The sequence below is a fragment of the Dromiciops gliroides genome, chromosome 5 (assembly GCF_019393635.1).
Source record: "Dromiciops gliroides isolate mDroGli1 chromosome 5, mDroGli1.pri, whole genome shotgun sequence".
Taxonomy (NCBI): Eukaryota; Metazoa; Chordata; class Mammalia; order Microbiotheria; family Microbiotheriidae; genus Dromiciops; species Dromiciops gliroides.
Genome location: NC_057865.1, coordinates 63734351 through 63755457, shown reverse-complemented (window position 1 = coordinate 63755457; position 21107 = coordinate 63734351). Strand labels below are relative to the sequence as shown.

Genomic DNA, 21107 nt, shown 5'->3' with positions numbered 1-21107 from the left:
TAGTCTAGCTGCTCTGTCTCCTGAACACATCACACCTGTGAGTCACAACCCAACCTGCATCTCTTTCCCTAGAGACTTACCCAGATACCTTTCAATGCTCAGATTGTGGAGTGAAACCACAAATAAATCAGGTTAAAAGAGAGGAGGAAGAAAAGGAGGTACTTTACAAATATAACATCTGAAGTGTCTTAACAAGGTTATGTTTATCCACTATTGGCAAATTAATAGATTGTGCCTATGTTAATTCTACTGGATTCAACTCTATAGTTTATTTAAATGGTGGCCATGGGACATGAAGGGATGAATGTTAGCTCATCAAAATGGTATTTGTCGAATCTAAGAAAATAATATTTTATTTGCCATTTATGTTCTTAGGTTTGCTAAACATTCATTTTGTAGAATAATGAAGCAATAAATCATTATAACTAGCATCTCACATGTATCATTATATTATTTTTTCTTTAGCTATTAAAGTGTGTTGGAATTTAAAAGCTACTGAATGGTTAAAAGGGGTCTTTATTCTTTTCAAAACTATCTTAATATTTGGCATGTCTTTGATGTGGTTGTCACACTCTACTTTGTAGTAATTTCTTTGTGTGTATTTTTCTCATTACCCTTACTAGACCATGAAAACCCCTGAAATCTGAATTTCATGCGAGCAACCCCCAGGGAACTATTATATCCAAGTTTTCTGTTCTTCTGGCTAAATGTCTCTAATTCCTTCAACTGACTCTTCTGTCACATGAACTACATAGGCCCTCCATCACCATAGTTACTTTCTATTAGCTACTCTCGGGTATATCAATGTCCTTCCAAAATATGGTACCCCAAATTGAAAATAGCAGTCCAGAGTTAGTCTGACCAAGACAGAATATCTACCAACTAACAAATATTTCTTAGGTACCGACTATATTCTCAATGCTGAGCTAAATACTATGGAGGAAGTGCTTAATAAGTATTAGACATGTTCCTTCCCTCAAAGAACTTCCAGTCTAGTTGGGGTGATGAGAATGAAACACATGAAATAAATGACAGGAAGGAGGGAAAAGTGGACATGATGAAAGAGTCCTTGCCAACTCTGATGTACAATATTGCATAGAGACAGGGATCTCTACCACCTCCAAACACAACAGCACACAAAGCAAATGCACAGAGATGTCAGGAATGCAGGGCAGTGTTCTGGGCTTACCTGCCCCCTTCAGTTATGGTGTAACAAAAGTATTTTCAAGCAACACTTAACACATCTCACACTTAAAAGACCTGGACTCTAGCAATGGTTTTGCCAATAACAAGTCATGTGAATCTGAGCCGGTCAGTGAATCAGAGAAGGAGCCCTGAAAAATGTCTATTCTGACTCCTTCATTGAATAAACAAAGAGGTCCGGCAGATCTGTGCTGTCTGCAAAATGACAAGAGGTGTTGGTAGCAAATGTGGAAATAGAATTGAAGTTTTTGGACTTGTAGTTGAGAATTATTTCCCTCATTCAAACCACTTAAGAGCTCAAGGGCTTGGTTTCCTTATTTGTAAAAGTAGGATGCTAATACCTGCCTTGCTGAGGTCATGGGACTGTTGTGAGAATCAAATGAATTAGTATCACATTATTAGAGTTGAAAATGACTTTTAATATCATCTAGTCCCATTTCCTTATGTTATAGTTGAAAAAACAGAATCAGAGAAAGGAAGTAATTCTGCTGTAAAACACAACTATTAAGTGACAGAGCCAGATTTTAAGCCCAGGTCTTCTGAATCTCTTAACTCTATATCAAATATTGCTCTCCTTACAAGCTCCTCATGAAATTAAGTCAAAACCAATCAAATATGGAAATTTAAGATATCTCCAAAAGGGCTTTGGGGTTATATCAGTTGTTCATCTCCAGTGCCCTCACTGTTCTGCCCAGATTGTATTATAAGGACTTTTTGAAGATTTGTTCTTTTAGGTTCAACATCTGATTTCATCTCTGAATTCTTAGAAACTACTACAGTTCCTTGGACATGACTAGTTATTAATATGCATTTGTTGAATTTGAATATCATTGTTAATAGAGTTTTGGAAGGTTTGGAGAATACTTGTATATGTTTGCTTTATCCTTAAAAAAGTAATAATCTCCCCTTTCTAGATATTCTTCCCCAGGGAGCACTGTTAGCCCTTTCTAAGTCACTACTTTTGTCCATTTCTATCAACTCCCTCTCTCACTTCTCTTATCTTTCTAGTAAGTTCTCAAGTCGCCTCTCCCTCCACATTCCTACCCTGCAAAGCAGTTGCTACTTGTACTCTCCTTCCAACTTCCATTTCTCCCTTCCTTTCTCAGTTGATTCCCCAGTCTCATCTCTATGTTTTAATGGGCCTCTTACTCATATGAGTAGAAGAGGATGGACCTCCACAAAGGATCACAAATTAGCTCTTGAAGGAGCACTGAATGTCATCTTGACCAATGTCCTCATTGCATAGACCAGGAAATTGGATCCCAGAAAAGGTTAACTGATTTGTCCCAGGTCTCTGACCTCCAAAATTACTTTTCACTTTTCTAATTTCATTGATATTTCATTTGATTGATTCATAAAGCGGACCTCCCCTTGCCGACTTAAATCTGAGATCTATTTGGGCAGAGGACAGAATCTGTTGCCTTACTTAGATGATTTTGCCCATTGCTTAAATTTTTCAGACAAGAATTTGTGAACATATTGGGGCTTTATAAAGAACAAATATTTATTTCCTTATAACTTTTTTATTTCCCTTCAGCACAAAATAAATTGCAGTTTTCTTTCCCTTTTTTCCATCTCATAATATCTAGAAAACAATATCCATTTCCTCTCACAAAAATCCCCAGAAAGTCCATAGTCATAAATGGCCAGGGCTTTGATATTTACATCTGCAATATTTTCTGCGTGTAAATCTCTACTAGCAAAGAGTGAAACCTCCACTCCCATTCCTACCCCCATGCTTTCTCATATTTTGAAATGCTTCATCTTTCCATAAATCTTCCACAGGGAATTCAACACACACATTGGAGGCCTTCCTCTTGTTGTTTTAATATTAAATCTTGCAACAGCACAATGCCCCAGCCATCCATCTGTTCTCACTCTCCCTACCTGTCAGTTTAATCTTAGTCATCTTTGCCTGTAAAGTCCCTTTCAGCTCTGAGATCTTGTGATTCCTAAATGATTTTCTAAATGTTATTGTAATTGTCCCTAAGATTAAAAACAATCCTGACTGGAATTTCAAGTCCATTAAAATCTGTTGCTAAATGCCTACCTTCCCCCTGCAAACCATGATTTTATTTTATTTTTGTTTTTATAGGATTTTTAGTTTCAATTTTTTCTCCCACTCTCCCTTCCCTTCCTCCTCCCCAAGATGGAAAGCAATCTGATAAAGTTTATATATGTACAATCACATTAAGCATATTTCTGCATTAATCATGTTGTGAAAGAAGAATCAGATCACAAGGGAAAAACCTCAAAAAAGAAGGAAAGGGGGACAGCTAGGTGGCACAGTAGATAAGGCACTGGCCCTGGATTCAGGAGGAACTGAGTTCAGGTCTAGCCTCAGACACTTGACACTTACTAGCTGTGTGGCCCTGGGCAAGTCACTTAACCCTCATTGCTCCGCAAAAAAAGGAAAACACCAGCCAAAAAGTAGAAACAGTATGGTTCCATCTGCATTCAGAATTCACAGTTCTTGGGGCAGCTAGATGGCGCAGTGGTTAAAGCACTGGCCCTGGATTCAGGAGTACCTGAGTTCAAATCCGGCCTCAGACACTTGACACTTACTAGCTGTGTGACCCTGGGCAAGTCACTTAACCCCCATTGCCTGCAAAAAAAAAAAAAAAAAAAAAAGAATTCACAGTTCTTTTTTCTGGATGTGGAGAACATTTTCTATCATGAGTTCTTTGAAATTGTTTTGGATCATTTCACTGCTGAGAAGAGCCAAGCCTATCACAGTTGATCATCACACAATGTTGCTGTTAACTGTGTACAATGTTCTCCTGATTCTTCTCCTCTCATTCAGCATCAGTTAATATAAGTCCTTCCAGGTTTCTCTGAAATTCTCCTGCTCATTGTTTCTTACAAAATGCCTACCTTTCTAAATTGATTTCATCTTACTCTCCCTTGTATACTTAGAGTTCTAGTCAAATTGGGTTATATGCAGCTCCCCCAGTATGATATTTGATCTCTTATTGCCAGACCTTTGCAATAGAACCCATAACCAGACCCATGCCTAGAACACAGAAACATCTCAATTGCTCTAGCTTCTCCTGCCCTCCCTTCCTCAAGAAATTATTTTGTATATAATTTTCTGTGCAAATGCATATGCTGTTTCCCCTTCAATAGAAAATAAACACTTAAAAAGGAGATGCTGCTTCCTTTTTGTCAAAGTATCCTTAGTACCTCAGTACCTATCTTGGCATGTGGTATGTAGAAGGTGTTTAATCATTATTGTTTGTTGTTTAGCCCTTTCAGTCACATCTGACTTGTTGTGACACCATTTGGGGTTTTCTTGGCAGAGATACTGGCATGGTTTGCTATTTTGTTCTCCAGCTGATTTTATAGATAAGGAAACCTAGGCAAACAAGGTTAAGTGATTTTCCCAGGGCTGCTCAGCTAGTAAGTGTCTGAGGCCAGATTTGAACTCAGGAAAATGGATCTTCCCAATTCCATACCCAGGACCCTATCCACTGAACCACCTACCAGTCCTTATATTTAAAAATAATAGCTAGAGGGGCAGGTAGGTGATGCAGTGGATAGAGCATTGGCCCTGGATTCAGAAGGACCTGAGTTCAAATCCAGCCTCAGGCACTTAACACTTACTAGCTGTGTGACCCTGGGCAAGTCACTTAACCTCAATTGCCTCACCAAAAAAAAAAAAAAGAAAGAAAAAAAAAGAATAGCTAGAATTTCTATAGTGCTTTAAGGTACACAAAGCATTTACAGATAGTGTTTCATTTTCTTCTCATAAAAGTCCTGGGAAATAGGTGCTATTATTATCCTCACCTTGCAGAGAAGGAAATGAGGTTAAGTGACTTGCCTAGGGTCAAACAACTAGTAAGTATAAGATACCAAATTTGAACTCATGATTTAAGGTCTAGTGATCTATCCTAGTGTCTCACAAAAATATGCCACCTAGTTTCCTTACAATAATGTCTGTTGAATGTTTAATGAAATTTTAATGAAACATTGAGCAAATCCATCATTTCATAGTTCATAGAATCTTACATTATTTTAACGTATGCAAAGGAGATTGCTTTAGAAGAATCTCCTGGTTCTACATTTTGCTGTACCAAATCAGCACTTTTATGGAAATAGAACAACAATGGATTTAAAAAGGTTTTTAGATTCTCCACATTGGTCCATTATTTGTTTGACTATATGTGTATATGTATACACACACATACATATACATATATTCTGTAGAAATTATGATAGTCTATTACCCACTTCATGTTTTTATTAAGGACAACTCTATCAATGTGTGCACAGATTAGAGAGGATATTAGGAATATAGATTTAAAGGTAGAAGACACTTCAAAAGTCAGTTATTCAAATTAATTCATTTTATGTTTGAGGAACTGGAAACCTAGAATGGTCACCTGACTTTCTTAAGGTCATACAGACCCAGATTGTAAGTGGGGATAAGGAAGTGACAAGGAAGACCTAAAATTATCTTTTCTATGTTGGTGATTTTCCCATTTTTAAAAACAGGTCATTGATTGGATTTCTCTCCAGTGTCACGTCAAAGTTTGTCATTATAAAAAATCAAGTGAAAGTGCTGACTTTTGGAATCTTCTCTAAGATACATGGAAAATCAATCCTGTAGTAGTATCTTTAATTCTGGCACTTCCAACGTGATTCTCTGGCTTTATATTTTTAGGTCAAGTCGCTCTTACCCACTTCACCTTACACAGTGCAGTCCTTTTTACTCTCTTACATAATATACCAGGGACTGAAGTGAGAAAGTCCCAATGTGTTAGGCTTCTGCATCATAGATGATTATATCAATGATTATATAATCCAAACCCAACATTTACAGATGGTGAGACCTAAAGCAAAATAGGTTTATTAATCTGCTTAAGGTCATGGAGTTAGCCAGGACTTGCATTCACATGCTCTGGCTCCATATTTGATGTACTCTTCCAAGCTGTCTTCTGCTGTGGACTGTTACTTATTCTTCCTCTTTAAAATTTCCACATTTCTGGGGGCAGCTAGGTGACACAGTGGATAGAGCACTGGCCCTGGATTCAGGAGGACCTGAGTTCAAATCCAGCCTCAGACACTTAACACTTACTAGCTGTGTGACCCTGGGCAAGTCACTTAACCCTCATTGCCTCACCAAAAAAAAGGAAAAAAAAAAGGAAAAAAATTTTCCACATTTCTTAATTAATAGAACACTGAAAAGAGGAAACTCTTTTATCTGGCAACCTCTTCTTTATCTCCCTGTTATCCTAAGTCCCATCCTCACTTACTGGTTTACAAAATGAAGTTGCCTGTAATGAAACCCAACTCCTTGATCTCCATTTCTTTGCAAAACAGCTCTTGGTCTGAGAGTAGGACTGATCAAGTACTTTATGGTTCAGATCTCAAAGAGCAACTCATTCAAACAGTCTTGATCCAAGTAATTCAGACAAGAGAAAGAAATCTCCAACTTCTAATAGGTTTACCAACTGGATACCATAAAACCAGACCAAAGATTGCATAATCAAAGTACCATTATAAAGGTAACTTTGGTTCTATACCAACTGGTTAGGTTTGTCTTGGTTAATTAATTAAATTATGATGAGCCAACATTTTAATAGGGAAAGTGTTTTGTTTTGTAATCTTACCTGAACTATTTGGAAGAGGGTAGAAACTAAAATTTTTTCATATGTACCATGGAATTTATCAGCTTGTTTTTCTTGTTTGTTTATTTAAAATTGGATAACTGTAATTGATTTCCTTTGTAATATTATATATTTTATTTTATTCACTTAAGAATATTCTGAGAAGGCATCCACAGGCTTCACAAGTCTCTCAAAGGGGTCCATGACACAAAAAGATTAAGAATCTACAACATGTTCAGTGAAAATATAATTACCAACAAAAGCTCTTCTTGAATATCTACTATATGGTACTGTCCAAAGCAGTATAGGTTTTGAGAGGTGAATGTGGGGAGAAGAGAGATACAAAGAAGCACAATCTATAATCTGTGCTCTTCAGGAGTTTACATTCTAGTTGGGGTTATAATAACATGTGCCCTAATATTTATAACACAAAATAGTATAGGTGGCAAAAGTAGTATAGGCAGTACTATCAAACACATTCTTCTGTCTTATGTTTCTATTTGTATCCCCAAAACTTAGCACAGTGATTTGTACACAGTTGATAAATGCTTCGTTCATTCATCCATTCATTCAAAGGCGGTAATTCAGTTTAGGGAATTTCTAAGGTTTGAAGGATTTACACATTTACTCTCCTCTCTAACAGTCTTTAACCAGTTACTACAAAAGGCAGCTCATCAGTGGCAACTCTCTAAAGACCTGTTTGAGTTGTCATGAAGACCCCATGATCACTTATTATATCCTTCCAATTTGAATGTATTTAAAGTAAAGTCTTCCTGTCTCTAAGCCCAATACTCCATGCCCTGTGCCACCCAGCTGCCTAAGGTTTCCAGCTGTTTTCTTGGCTGGGCTCAGCTACGGTTAGTTAAATCAACATACACTAAGAAAGACACCTTGGCAGCGGGGGATCATATTTAAAGAAATTTTAAGGGTTTATTCATTTATTTTCAAAGCCAAATTAAGGAGAAGATGAATAATAAGGATTTACTGTTTCTATTCTTTAATCCTATCAGAGCATGACTGAATCAGTTCCCTCTGAGTAAGAGGCATCAGACTAGTTCTTTTTTTTAATGACTTTAAAAAACAAATTTCCCCAGCCACATGTTGAGACAATTATTTTTTTTTTCAGACTAGTTCTTGATAAGAAATGGGCCTGTGAGAACTGTATCATCTGCATCATCCAGCAGATCAAGCAAATCCTTGACATTAAAGAGTATTCTCCATAGGTCTATTAGGGAGAAGGGAAAGGAATAAACTAAGTGCCTACTATGTGCCAGGCACTGTGCTAAGCATTTTATAAATGTTATCTAATTTGATTTTCACAACAACCCTATCAGATAGGTGCTGCTATTATCATCTTCTTTTCATAGTTAAGGAAACTGAGGTGGACCCAAGTTGTGTAATCTATCCAGGTTCATAGAGATAGTCAGTGTGTAAGTCTGGACTTCAACTCAGGTCTTTCTGACTCCGGGCCCAGCACTCTATCCACTTAACCACCTAGTTTTCTCTCTTATATTCAACTTTTCTAAAATTTCATTCAGGTCACTAAATAATTATTAGAAAGACAGTGTGAAAATAGTGCTAAGCTTAGATCATAGGATAGATCATAGAACTGGAAGGGAAAAAAATCTTTGAAGTCATTTAATTAGGTAATCTGTCAATAAGCAAGTGCATTAAGCCAGACACTGTTAAGTACCAGGGATACAGGGAAAGGCAAAAACAGCCCCTGCCCTCAAGGAACATACATTCCAAATGGGGAGACAACACATAAATAGCTAAATACTACAGGTGAAGGGTAATCTGAAAGGAGAAAGTAGGAACAGCTGGGAGGAGCAGCAGCACAGTCCTTCCAAAGGTGGGATTTGAGCTAAATCTTGAAGGAAGTCCAACTTCCTTGTTATAAAGATGAAGAAATGAAGAAGTAAAATTGATTTGTCCATTATCACATGGGTAACTACTGGCATGACCCAGTTTTGAGTCCTGTGGTTCCAAGCTCATCTATTTCCTGTTACACCAGGCCACCTGCCAAATGGAATAATAAGAACTGAGATGCTCTTCTCTCTGTGCCTTTGGGCAAGTCACCCAAGGTTGGGTGCAATATTGCACTTTCCTATAAAAGTTCTATATTGCATTTCCCTCATCTATAAAAGGTAAGGATCACACACCACATACTAAGATACATGGTTACATGATTTAGACATAAAGGGTGATATGATAAGCAAATTAGAAGGGCATGGAATATTTTGCCTGTCAGCTTTATAGATAAGGGAAGAATCTAGGACCAAACAAGAGACAGAGAGCATTAGAAGATGTAAAATCAATCATTTTAATTATACCAAATTAAACCAGTTTTGCACAAACAATAACCTTGTATCCAAGATTAGAAGGAAAACAAGAAACTGGGGAAAATTTGTAACAAATTTCTTTGATAAGTGCTTCATTTCTCAAATATATAGAGAACTGAGTCAAATTTATAAGAAAATAAGTCATTCCCTAGCAAATAAATGGTCAAAGGATATTGTAAGAAATAAAAATATAGGACTTTCCCTTTTGGTGAATATATGAAGGATTTATTACATTCTTGCAAGCATGGGCATGCACTATAAAAGAGACGTATGCTTTGCCACAACAAACTTCTCTTTTTATCCCTAAATCTAATGCAAAGTTCCTCCCCTCTTCATCATTGGTTGAGGACAAAGAGATGCACATTCTTCCAGAAATATCTCTATTTCCCCCCAAAATGTCCCTCTTCTAGTTTCATACCACACGTGAATTAAAATGAGCCTTCTCCCCTCCCCAGAGGTGTTTCAGCCAATATATACAAACTAATTAAGCAAACACAGCCCAAACCAACCAGACTACTGCACTTGAGGCCTCGATACCCTTCTTGACTTGAGATTAATATCCTTTTGTCTCTGGTTGAGAAAACAGCATCCTGTCTCCAGTTGAGATCAACATTATTTTGTCTCTGGTTGAAACAACAATATTCTGTCTCTAGTTGAGATAACAGCATTCTGTTTTTATTTCTCTCAGATATGAACAGGCAGTTTTCAGAAGAAGAAATCAAATCTACCTTTTTTGTGGTTGTTACTCAGTCATTTAGTCATGTCTGACTGTTCATGACCCCATAGCCAACAAGCCCTTCTATTATTCACCGTCTCCTGAAGTCTGCGCAAGCTCATTTTCATTTGTTTTGACACTATCCATCTGATCCTCTTTTATCCCCTTTTCTTTTTGACTTTAATCTTTCCCAACATCAAGGTCTTTTCCAATGAGTCTCATCTTCTTATGTGGCCAAAGTATTGAAACTTCGGTTCCAGTATTTGACCTTCCAGTAAATAATCTGAATGAATTTATTTAAGCATTGATTGATTTGACCTCCTTGCTGTCCAAGGGATTCTCAAAAGTCTTCTCCAGCACTACAATTTGAAATCACTGATTCTGCAGTGCTCAGCTTTCCTTATAATCTAACTCTTACAGTCATGCATTGCTACTGGAAAAGCCAGAGCTTTGATATCAACCTTTGTTGGCAAGGTGATGTCTCTGCTTTTTAGTATGCTGTCTAGATTTACCTTCATTTTCATTCCAAGAAGCATGACTTTTAAAATTTCATGGCTGCAGTCACAATCTGCAGTGATCTTTGAGCCTAAGAATATAAAATCTGAAACTGCTTCCATTTCTTCTCCCTTGATTTGCCAAGAAGTGATGGGACCAGTTGCCAATATGTTAGTTTTCTTTTAATGTTAAGCTTCAGGCTAGTTTTTATACTCTCTTATTTCACCCTCCTCAAGAGGCTTCTTAATGCTTTTTTTCATTTTCTGCCATCAGAGTGGTATCACATGCATATCTGAAATTGTTGATCTTTCTCTTGGCAACCTTAATTTTGGCTTTTGATTCATCCAGCCTGATATTTTGTATGATGTTTTCTACATGAAAGTTAAATAAATAAGGTAACCATATCATATTCCTTTTCCAATCTTAAACCAATCAGTTGTTCTATGTTCAGTTTTAACTGTTGTTTCTTGGGCCACATACAGGTTGCTAAGGAGAGAAGTAATGATCTTGTACTCTCATCTCTTTAAGGACTTGCCATATTTTGTGGTGACCCACACAGTCAAAGGTTTCGGTCTAGTCAATGAAGCAGAAGTAGATTTTTTTCCTGGAACTCCCTTGCTTTCTGCATAATTCAGTGAATTTTAACAATTTGGTCTATAGTTCCCCTGCTTCTTTGAAAATCAGCCTACTTTTCTGGTAATTCTCAGTTCAGATATTGCAGAAGCTTAGTCTCCAGGATCTTAAGCATACCCTAAAATGGGTGCAATTGTTTAGTAATTTGAAGAATCTTTGGAATTGCCATTCTTCAGGATTGGGGTGTAAGTTGATCTTTTCCAATCTAGTGGACACTTTTGAGTTCTCCAAATTTAATATGGAATACAATATTTAACAGTAGCATCTTCTAGGATTTTAATCAATTTAGGTGGGATGTTGTCACCTTCACTATCCTTCATTCTTCAGGATATCTGTCTTTAGAACAGTACCTGCACCATAATAATAATTGGTGATATTAATATCTTTCTTGTATAGTTCTTCTGTATATTCCTGCCACATCTTCTTAGTGTCTTATATTTCTATTAAGTCCCTAACATTTTTGTCTTTTGTCATATCTCCTTTTGCATGAAACATTACCTTAACATCTCTATGCAGTCAGTTAAAACAAGACCTCATTACCACCTGACACCTATCAGATTGGCTAATATGACAAAAAAGGAAAATAATAAATCTTGGAGAAGCTGTAGAAAAATTGGAACACTAATGCATTGTGGGTGGAGCTGTGAACTGATCCAACCATTCTGGAGAGCAATTTGGAACTATGCCCAAAGGGCTATACAGCTATGCATACCCTTTGACCCAGCAATACCACTATTAGGTCTTTTTCCCAAAGAGGTCAAAAAAAAGGGAAAAGGACCCACATGTACAAAAATATTTATAGCTGCTTTTTTTGTGGTGGCAAAGAATTGGAAATTGAGGGGTTGCCCATCAATTGGGGAATGACTGAACAAGTTGTGGTATATGAATGTAATGGAATATTATTGGGTGGTAAGAAACAATGACCAAAACAAATTTCAGAGAAACCTGGAAGGACTTACATAAGCTGATGCTGAGTGAGATGAGCAAAACCAGGAGAACATTGTACATAGTATCAACAACATTATGTGTTGATCAACTGTGATAGACTTGATTCTTCTCAGCAATACAATGTTCCAAGATAGTTCCAAAGGACTCATGATGGAAAATGCTCTCAAAATCAAAAAAAAAAAAGAAAAGAACTGTGGAATCTAGATACAGATTAAACCATACTATTTCTATTGTTTTTGTTGTTGTTTTTCTTTTTTGAGATTTTTCCTTTTTGCTCTGATTCTTCTTTCACAGCATGAATAATGCAGAAATATGTTTAATGTGATTATACATATATAATCTATATCAGATTGCTTGCTGTCTTGGGAAGGGGGGAGGGAGGGAGAAAAATTTGAAACTAGAAATCTTATAAAAACAATGTTGAAAACTATCTCTACATGTAATTGGAAAATAATAAAATAATTTTATGAATGCTATAGGACCTAGCACCCCAGAAGTTCTCTGGGGTACATCAAAGAACCTTCTCCTTGAGAAACTAAACCAAAGAACAGACAGACCAGAAAGAGAACAGAGTTAGCTCCGGGACCATCATCCTTCATTCCACTCTCCCTCAGCCCTGGGGAGATAAGATTAGGTGTGGCTGCTGCCTTTGTGGCCTGAGGAGCAGAGAGATGACTTGAGAGATTCACAGTCACCCCTCACCCAAACCCTCCAGACACCACCAGTGGGGGATGCTCCTCCTTCAATAAGGGAACTTTCCATAGTCAGATGATCACCCCCATAAGTCCTCTATAAAAGTATCTGCCTGTCTCCTGCTCGAGGAGATTGGTATCTCAGAGCCACGCTCTGTGCCATGCCTTTTCCCCATGAGAAATCCAAGGATTTCTCTCTTGGTTTCCTTTCCCCAGTCCCTAAATAAACTATTTATTATCTTATTCTATTGGATTTGTGTACAAGAGGGTATAATTCTTTAAAGAGGAATTCCTAAGGACCCCAAATCCCTACCCCTATCCCAAAACCCCTACCCTATTGTCTCCATAACATGAAAAAAATATATGGAGCTCTGAAACCAACTTTGGGGTGGGGGTGGGAACAAGACCTCAGGATGACTATGGCTCAGATCATAAGCTTCTTATTCCAAAATTTACACTTAAATTGAAGGAAGTAGAGAAAACATCAGACCATATAAGTAGAGCAACAAATAACATCCCTTATGAATATGAAGCAGAACTTATGAATAGGTTAAGGGATTACAACTGGTGGATTGAGTGCCTGAAGAACACAGTTCCCAATATTGTATAGGAGACATCAACAGCAATAACAACAAACATTCCAAAGAAAAAGAAGCAAGAAAGCAAAAATGGATGTTTGAGGAGGCTTTACAAAAAGCTGAAGGAAAAAGGAAAGCCAGAGGGAAAGAAGAAAGGGAAAGATATACTCAACTGAATGCAGAATTCCAGAGAATAACAAGGAGACATAAGGTTTTCTTAAATGGACAATGCAAAGAAGTAGAAGGAAACAATAGAATGGGAAAGACAAGAGATATTTTTCAGAAAATTAGAAATATCAAAGGAATATTTCATGCAAAAATAGGCATGATAAACCCTACCTATAGTCATATAAATTGCTATAAATCACTGCTGATTAGAAAAATGTGAATTAAAATTATTCTGATGTACTATCCCACATTTCTCAGATTGGCCATTATAACAGAAATAGAAAATGTTGAGGAGTTTTGTGGGGAAAAAATGGAAACTTATGCATTGTTGGTGGAGTTGTGAACTGCTCCAACCATTTTAGGAAACAATTTGGAACTATGCCCAAAGTGTTATAAAACAATGCATACCCTTCGACTCAGCAGTACCACTACCAAGTCCGTACCCCAAAGAGAACAAAGAAAAAGGAAAAGGACCTATATTTACAAAAAATATTTATAGCAGCTCTTTTTGTTGGGGGCAAAGAATTAGAAATCAAGGGGATGTTTATCAATTTGGGAATGGCTGGACAAGTTGTAGTATATGATTATGATGGAATGCCCTTCTGTTATAAGAAATGATGAGCAGGGGGCAGCTAGGTGGCACAGTGAATAGAGCACCGGCCCTGGATTCAAGAGGATCTGAGTTCAAATCCGGCCTCAGACACTTGACACTTACTAGCTGTGTGACCCTGGGCAAGTCACTTAGCCCTCATTGCCCCGCAAAAAAAACCCAAAAACAAAAAAACTTACACGAACTGATTCAAAGTAAAACAAACAGAACCCAGAGAACATTGGACACAGTAACAACAATATTGTATGATGACTAACTGTGAATGAGTTAGACATTTTCATTAATATAATGATCTAAGACAATTCCAAAGGACTTGTAATGAAAAATTCTATCTACTTCCAGAGAAGATTTATTTTTTTTTGGTGAGGCAATTGGAGTTAAGTGACTTGCCCAGGGCCACACAGCTAGTAAGTGTCAAGTGTCTGAGACTGGATTTGGACTTAGGTCCTCCTGAATCCAGGGCCAGTGCCCTATCTACTGCATCACCTAGCTTCCCCCTTAAAACATATTTTTTAAACTTTATTATTCTTGGGTTTTTCTGCATTTTCTTTTGTAACATGACTAATATGGAAATGTTTTGCATGATTGCATTGTGTAAGCTATATCAAATTAATTGCTTTCTCAATGAGGGACAAGGGGAGGGAATGAGGAAGAGAATATGGAACTCAAATTTTTTAAAGATTTTGTTTATATGTAATTGAGAAAAATCATAAAATTTCAATATGAAAAAGAAAGGTAAGACTAGATTAGTTCAAAGGTCCTTGCCAGTTATACTTTGTTCTTCTGATGTTAATGATACTCTGTAAATTTTCTGAATTATGATTTATGAACTATGGCATAGGATCTGGTCCTTGTTAGTGAGTTTACAGTATAATAATAGAACCTTATTCTATAGGGATTTTTGATTGGCTCAGCTCCTTATATTCTAAAATGAAGTACAACTGTCTGTATATGCTGCTACACATGTTCACTTTAACAATTTTCATTATCATAATACTTAGGTATAGGGGCAGCTAGTTGGCGCAGTGGATAGAGCACTGGCCCTGGAATCAGGAGGACCTGAGTTCAAATCTGACCTCAGACACTTAACACTTACTAGCTGTGTGACCCTGGGCAAGTCACTTAACCCCAATTGCCTCACTAAAAAAAAAAATACTTAGGTACCTAAGGCTGAGTTGCTAGTTCTCTAATATGTGCATACTTGAGCTCCTTATCAGCAAACTGCCCTTTTCTGGAAGTTACAAAGCTTTCCTGTAAGTCTTTGAAAAGAGCCCATACAAGTTCCTTTATAATATGAGAATTTTGAGCCTTCAGTTTTAAGTGTCAGATATGAAATTAGAGAATTTTCGAACAGGCAGGGAGATTAGAGATCATCACATAGAAAGCATTAATTTTTCATGTAAAGAAACTGAGGCACAGAAAAGAGTTTTAGGTAAGTGATAGGCAAAAGTCCTGTAGTTAGAGGCAAAGATGAGACTAGAATTAACAACTCTGAACCCCTAATTTAGTTCTCCTGACATAAAACCACAATGAAATTCCCAACTTCTTTGGGTCACAGTTTCCCTAATTGTACAATGAGGAATTTGGACTAGATAACCTTCCAGCTATAAATCAATGATACTCTGATCCTACAGAACTTTCTGATATGTTTTTGCACAATTTAATGTGTTTACAAGAGCAAACAGACACACAAACACATACATACCAATCTAGCATGTCAAAGCCTTACTATTTTCCCCTATCTAAATGCATCTATATTATTATTATTTTTGTTGTTGTTGTTGTTGCTAAAAAGGAGCAGAAGGATTTCTACTCACCATCCAATGGTCTATTGCAATCCTGTTCCTTTCTGTCCATTTAAACAGTAATAATCAAAGCCAGACAAAAGGCAGCAGGACCCATATCTGACCTAATGTCTATTAATCTCTTAGGCTTCAGTGACATTCATGAAGATTAAGTGGGAGTGTTAAATGTTATCAGGTTATGATTATCCTGTTGTAAAATCTACAGCCACTCAATTCCTCACACTTATCAAAAGAGCTTTTAGAAAAGAACAACACAAAGGGGACTGAAGGTCATTGCCTATATCAGGCAGTTTATCTACATTAGAGATCCACCAGGCTGCCAATCTACCTAATTCAATGAAATCGTTATCACTTTCTTTGAATTTCACTTTTGGAGGAAAATTGAAGAAAATATTTGATGATTGGATAAACTGTTTGATAGGCTTTATCATATATATGCTCAAAAAGGAAATTGTTACTCCTTGGACAAAAGTAATTTTTATTTTCTCCATGTGAAAGTTACAGAAGATTTTTTTTCTTCTGTGTACATTAATGTTTTTACTATGGGTAAAGAGGGCAGGAAGAAGTCACACAATGACGACTATCTCTAAAAATTTATGTTTGCTATTTTAGGCCAATAGTGGGAGAAGTTCATTATTACTTGATTGAAGGGTGAAGAGTTGAAAGCAGGAAGGAAAAAAGTATAGGAAAGATCATAAGTTCCCTTTGAAATGTGCAGTGGAATGAAAAGGAAAATTCTAGAATGTGAAAGAGGCAAGGGGCCTTACAGATCACCTGAGCTAATTTCCTTTTCCAGTTTTATTAACTAAATAATTAAGGTCTGAATGGGGTTATGACTTGCCCAAAGCCATTGGTTGATGGAAGATGCTAATTCTTGGTGTCCACATTATACCAAAATTCAACTTGATAGTATCTGTTTCAGAGTAATTCACTCCAAGTCTATTGGCTTCTCTCTTTCTTTAATCTTTCTCCTCCCATCCTCAACCCCCTAATACGCACTCTACCACATCTGTCTCCCAATTATACTTCTTTTCCTCTCCATAGCCACCTGTCAAGGTTTCACCCATCTTTTGAGATGCAGATCAATGCCATTTAACCTTCATTTCCTTATAGTATTAATTTTATTTCTATGTGTTAATACAGCTTGTCTCCACAATTAGAATATAAGCTGGCTGAAGTCACAGGCTGTATCTTGGTACTTCTTTGTCTGTGTTTTCCACAGTACTCAAGGAGCTATCATACTTTCTCTCTCTCTTCCTTCATAGACAATATAGAAAAAAGCTGTCTACAAAAGCTTCCTCCACTTTCTCACTTCCCACTTCTTCCCCATCTCTTTGTAATCTGACCTCTGACTCTACCACTGTAATGAAATTGCTTTCTCCGTGGAAAGAAGACACCTCTATGTCCTGGACTATCTTCTCTTTTCCCTCAACAATCACTATCCTGTTAACATAATCAACTCACATAGATCTAGTTAGTATCTGAATGTAGAGAAAACCCAAGTCTATTGTCTCTAAGTTGCTAAATCCAATGAATTTTTTTTTTTTGGTGGGGCAGTGAGGGTTAAGTGACTTGCCCAGGGTCATACAGCTAGTGTCAAGTGCCTGACCAGATTTGAACTCAGGTCCTCCTATTTCCAGGGCTGGTGCTTTATCTACTGTGCCACCTAGCTGCCCAATCCAATTAACTTTTTTTTGTGTGTGTGTGAGGCAATGGGGGTTAAGTGACTTGCCCAGAGTCACACAGCTAGTAAGTGTCAAGTGTCTGAGGCCGGATTTGAACTCAGGTACTCCTAAATCCAGGGCCGGTGCTTTATTCACTGTGCCACCTAGCTGTCCCCAATCCAATGAACTTTTAAAAATTTTTCATACTTCTTGACCTTCTTACAACATTTTATCTGTTGGTCAATTTTTTTTTTTGGTGAGGCATTTGGGTTTTTATTTTATGTTTTATTAAATTTTTAATTTAATTTTTAATTAAAAATTGATGCCTTGGGGGCAGCTAAGTAGTGCAGTGGATAGAGCACCGGCCCTGGAGTCAGGAGGACCTGAGTTCAAATCCAGCCTCAGACACTTAACACTTACTAGCTGTGTGACCCTGGGCAAGTCACTTAACCCTCATTGCCCTGCCAAAAAAACCAACCAACAGGGCAGCTAGGTGGCACAGTGGATAGAGCACCGGCCCTGGAGTCAGGAGTACCTGAGTTCAAATCCGGCCTCAGACACTTAACACTTACTAGCTGTGTGACCCTGGGCAAGTCACTTAACCCCAATTGCCTCACTAAAAAAAAAAAAAAACCAACCAACAAAAAACCATAGAATCAAAAGGAATAAAAATAAAATGCAGAGTAGCAAGGAAGGCTACTCTTAAAAAAAAAAATTGATGCCTCTTGTTTTTGTATTATCTTTATTTTAGAACATAGTCCTCAATTCTCCCTTTTCCACTGATATATCCCTTGTAACAAAGAATTTTTAAGAAAGAAGAAAAAAGCAAACTGGTCAATACCTTAACTGAATGTGAAAGAACATGCAATGGTTTTTTTTGCCCAATATCACCCAATTCTACAGAGAAGGTAGAAAAATACATTTTCTCATCTTTTTTACAGTGCCATGCTTGGTCAGTATAATTAAAGAACTCAGAAGAGTTTTTTCTGTATATATTTTTATTATTGTCATAGTGTTTGTTTTTCCTACTTCCTCATTCTGCATCAGTTCATCTGTCTTCCTAAACTTTTCTGAATTCTTCATATTCATCACTTCTTACTCCCTCCCTAGGTTTTCATGACATTATCTCATGGTTCTCCCTCCTACCTGTCTGACCATTCTTTCTCAGTCTCCTATCCTGGAGCATTGTCTGCTCCTCTGTTGTCTATGACTAGGTATAACTCTAGGTCTTTATCCTGGGCCATCTTCTCTTTTCCCTTGACAATCGCTGTCCTGGTGATCTCATTTGCTTCCATGGGTTAAATTATCATATCTATGCAAATAAAAACCCAAGATATAGATAGATAGATAGATAGATAGATAGATAGATAGATAGATAGATAGATAGATAGATAGATAGATAGAGATAGATATCTACCTCTATTACTCTCACCTCTTTCCTGAGCTACCCTGCCAGAAATATGCAGGGTCAAGATAATAGCCAAGCCAGCAGGTAGCTAGTGCAATATTTGGCTAGTGTCTGACCTACAGTAGGAAAAGAACAAAGGAGCCCCTGAGAGGCAAAAGACAGGTTTTTCAAAAACAGTTATTGTAGAGAAATTGATAGTGCCTGGTTGAGGACTGTCAGGATCACAGCAAAGGATAGAGAAAACTATGGGTTTGGAAGTTTTCAAGGATAAGAAAACTGAGAAAAGCATGAGGCCCAAACATAAAATGAGTGACCAAAAGACTGAGCCCAAACCCAGGAATTCCTGTAAAGTTCAGAGCCTTATTGTAGCCAGAGTATACAGAACCAAGCAGGACCTGCCCACTCTACCCAAGAGTGTGGGAAAGAGCAGAATCTAACTCGGGCACAAAGTGCTGATTCAATGACTGAGGCAAAAATAAGAGAACAGAAGAAAATGCTGAACAGAATGGGGAAAAAATACTGTGAAGTGAGAGAAGTCCAACAGAAAAGAATAAATCTGTAAATTCAACTACAGTCTCAGAGAAAAGAACAACCTGATCATAAAGAGTACTTCTAAGAGCATTTGGAAGAGTATTTGCAAGAGATTTTTAAAAAAAAATGTAATAGTAAATGAAATATCACCTACCTCAGAAGGTTGTTTTGAAGGTCAAATGAGATAACATGGGTAAAGTGATTCATAAACATTAAAGTGCTACATAAATGCTTCATACCATTATTATTAGCCAACTAACTTTCCCCTCTCCTTATACAGTTACCAAATAATCATCACAGTACAAAATCTGACCAAAATATCCCCTGCTCAAAAACTCCAATACTGACTCTAAGATAAAATATAAATAATATCTAATATGGATTCTGCTCATTCTAATTCCAGCACAGAACTAATGGAGTATTCAATAAGTATTCTAAGGGAAAGTTGAGAAGAACTTTGAAGAGGGAGTCTTGGCGTTCTAATCAAGCCATAGTCTATGGATGATGTGCTGATAGTGGCCCCAGGCTGGCTGATAGCACCATTATTGAAATGAAGCAATTAAATGGCAAGCTCAGAAGGTTGTAGCCTTCATTAATTGCATATTTTCCTATAGCTTAGAACAAGTCTTAATGTCAAACATTTTGACTTAAGATGAAATTGATCTTCTCTCAGCATTATCAGAATTTATAGTTTCTTCCTTAAGAAATGATAGATAGATAGATTGATCGATGACCCAATGATGTTAATACCTATTCTCCATGAAGACCACCAGGGAAAGTATTTTTATCCAGTTTCCTGGCTAACTGGTATTTTTAGTCTAAATTAGACTGTTTCTGGTATGATGAATGAAAAAGTTGCTTCAATTTCTAAGGAATGACTTAATGTTACCTCCTCATGGCTTAATCCTGAGTACATCAAAACAGTACATTTAATTACCTGGCCACTGGCCAGAGCACACAGGATCTCACCTCAAATCCTATTCTTTGGAAACATGAAATCACTATTCAGCTTGAGTACAAGGACAAGGGAATTAGCAAGACCTATTTAATTCCCCAAGACTATTCAAACAATGAACAGTTGTTCTTAAATTTTCTGGGCTATCAGTTATCTTTTAAAATCCATTAAATGCCTTCTAATTAAAATTGTAAACAATCCAAATTTATATGCATATATGCATACATGTCTATATACCACACATACATAATCTTCATTACATATAACAGGTTGAATAAGGGGAAATCAGCTGATCCAATGTATTGGAGCTCCTCCCATGGAGTTGAGTATGGATCCTCTCATTGGTAGTCAGCACTTGATTTCAAGAAGATCCCATCTTGCCAGTTTGGAACCACTAGCAGCACATCATCCACAGGCTGTAGCTTTATTAGAAGGCTAAAACTCCCTCTTCAATGTTCTTCTCAACTTTCCCTTAGAATACTTATGAAATATTCCATTAGTTCTGCATTGGAATTCAGGCTCCAATCAGGGGTTCTTAGCCTTTTTTTATGTGTCATGGACCCCTTTGACAATCTTGGTAAGTCAGTGGACCCATTCTCAGAAGAATATTTTTAAGTGCATAAAACAAAACACATAGGTTTACAAGGGAATCCAATTATGTTAAAGAATAGATCAACTTTTTTCAAGTGTATAAATTCCAGGTTAAGAATCCCTGCCTTAAATGGAGTTCACCACTCATTTTGGGTTGCAT

At 37.1% G+C, this 21107-nt stretch overlaps 1 protein-coding gene across 1 annotated transcript in view; it reads right to left on the bottom strand.

The window, feature by feature from the left end:
• GPR158 (G protein-coupled receptor 158) overlaps positions 1 to 21107 on the bottom strand; it is a 441872-nt gene that overhangs the window by 41381 nt on the left and 379384 nt on the right.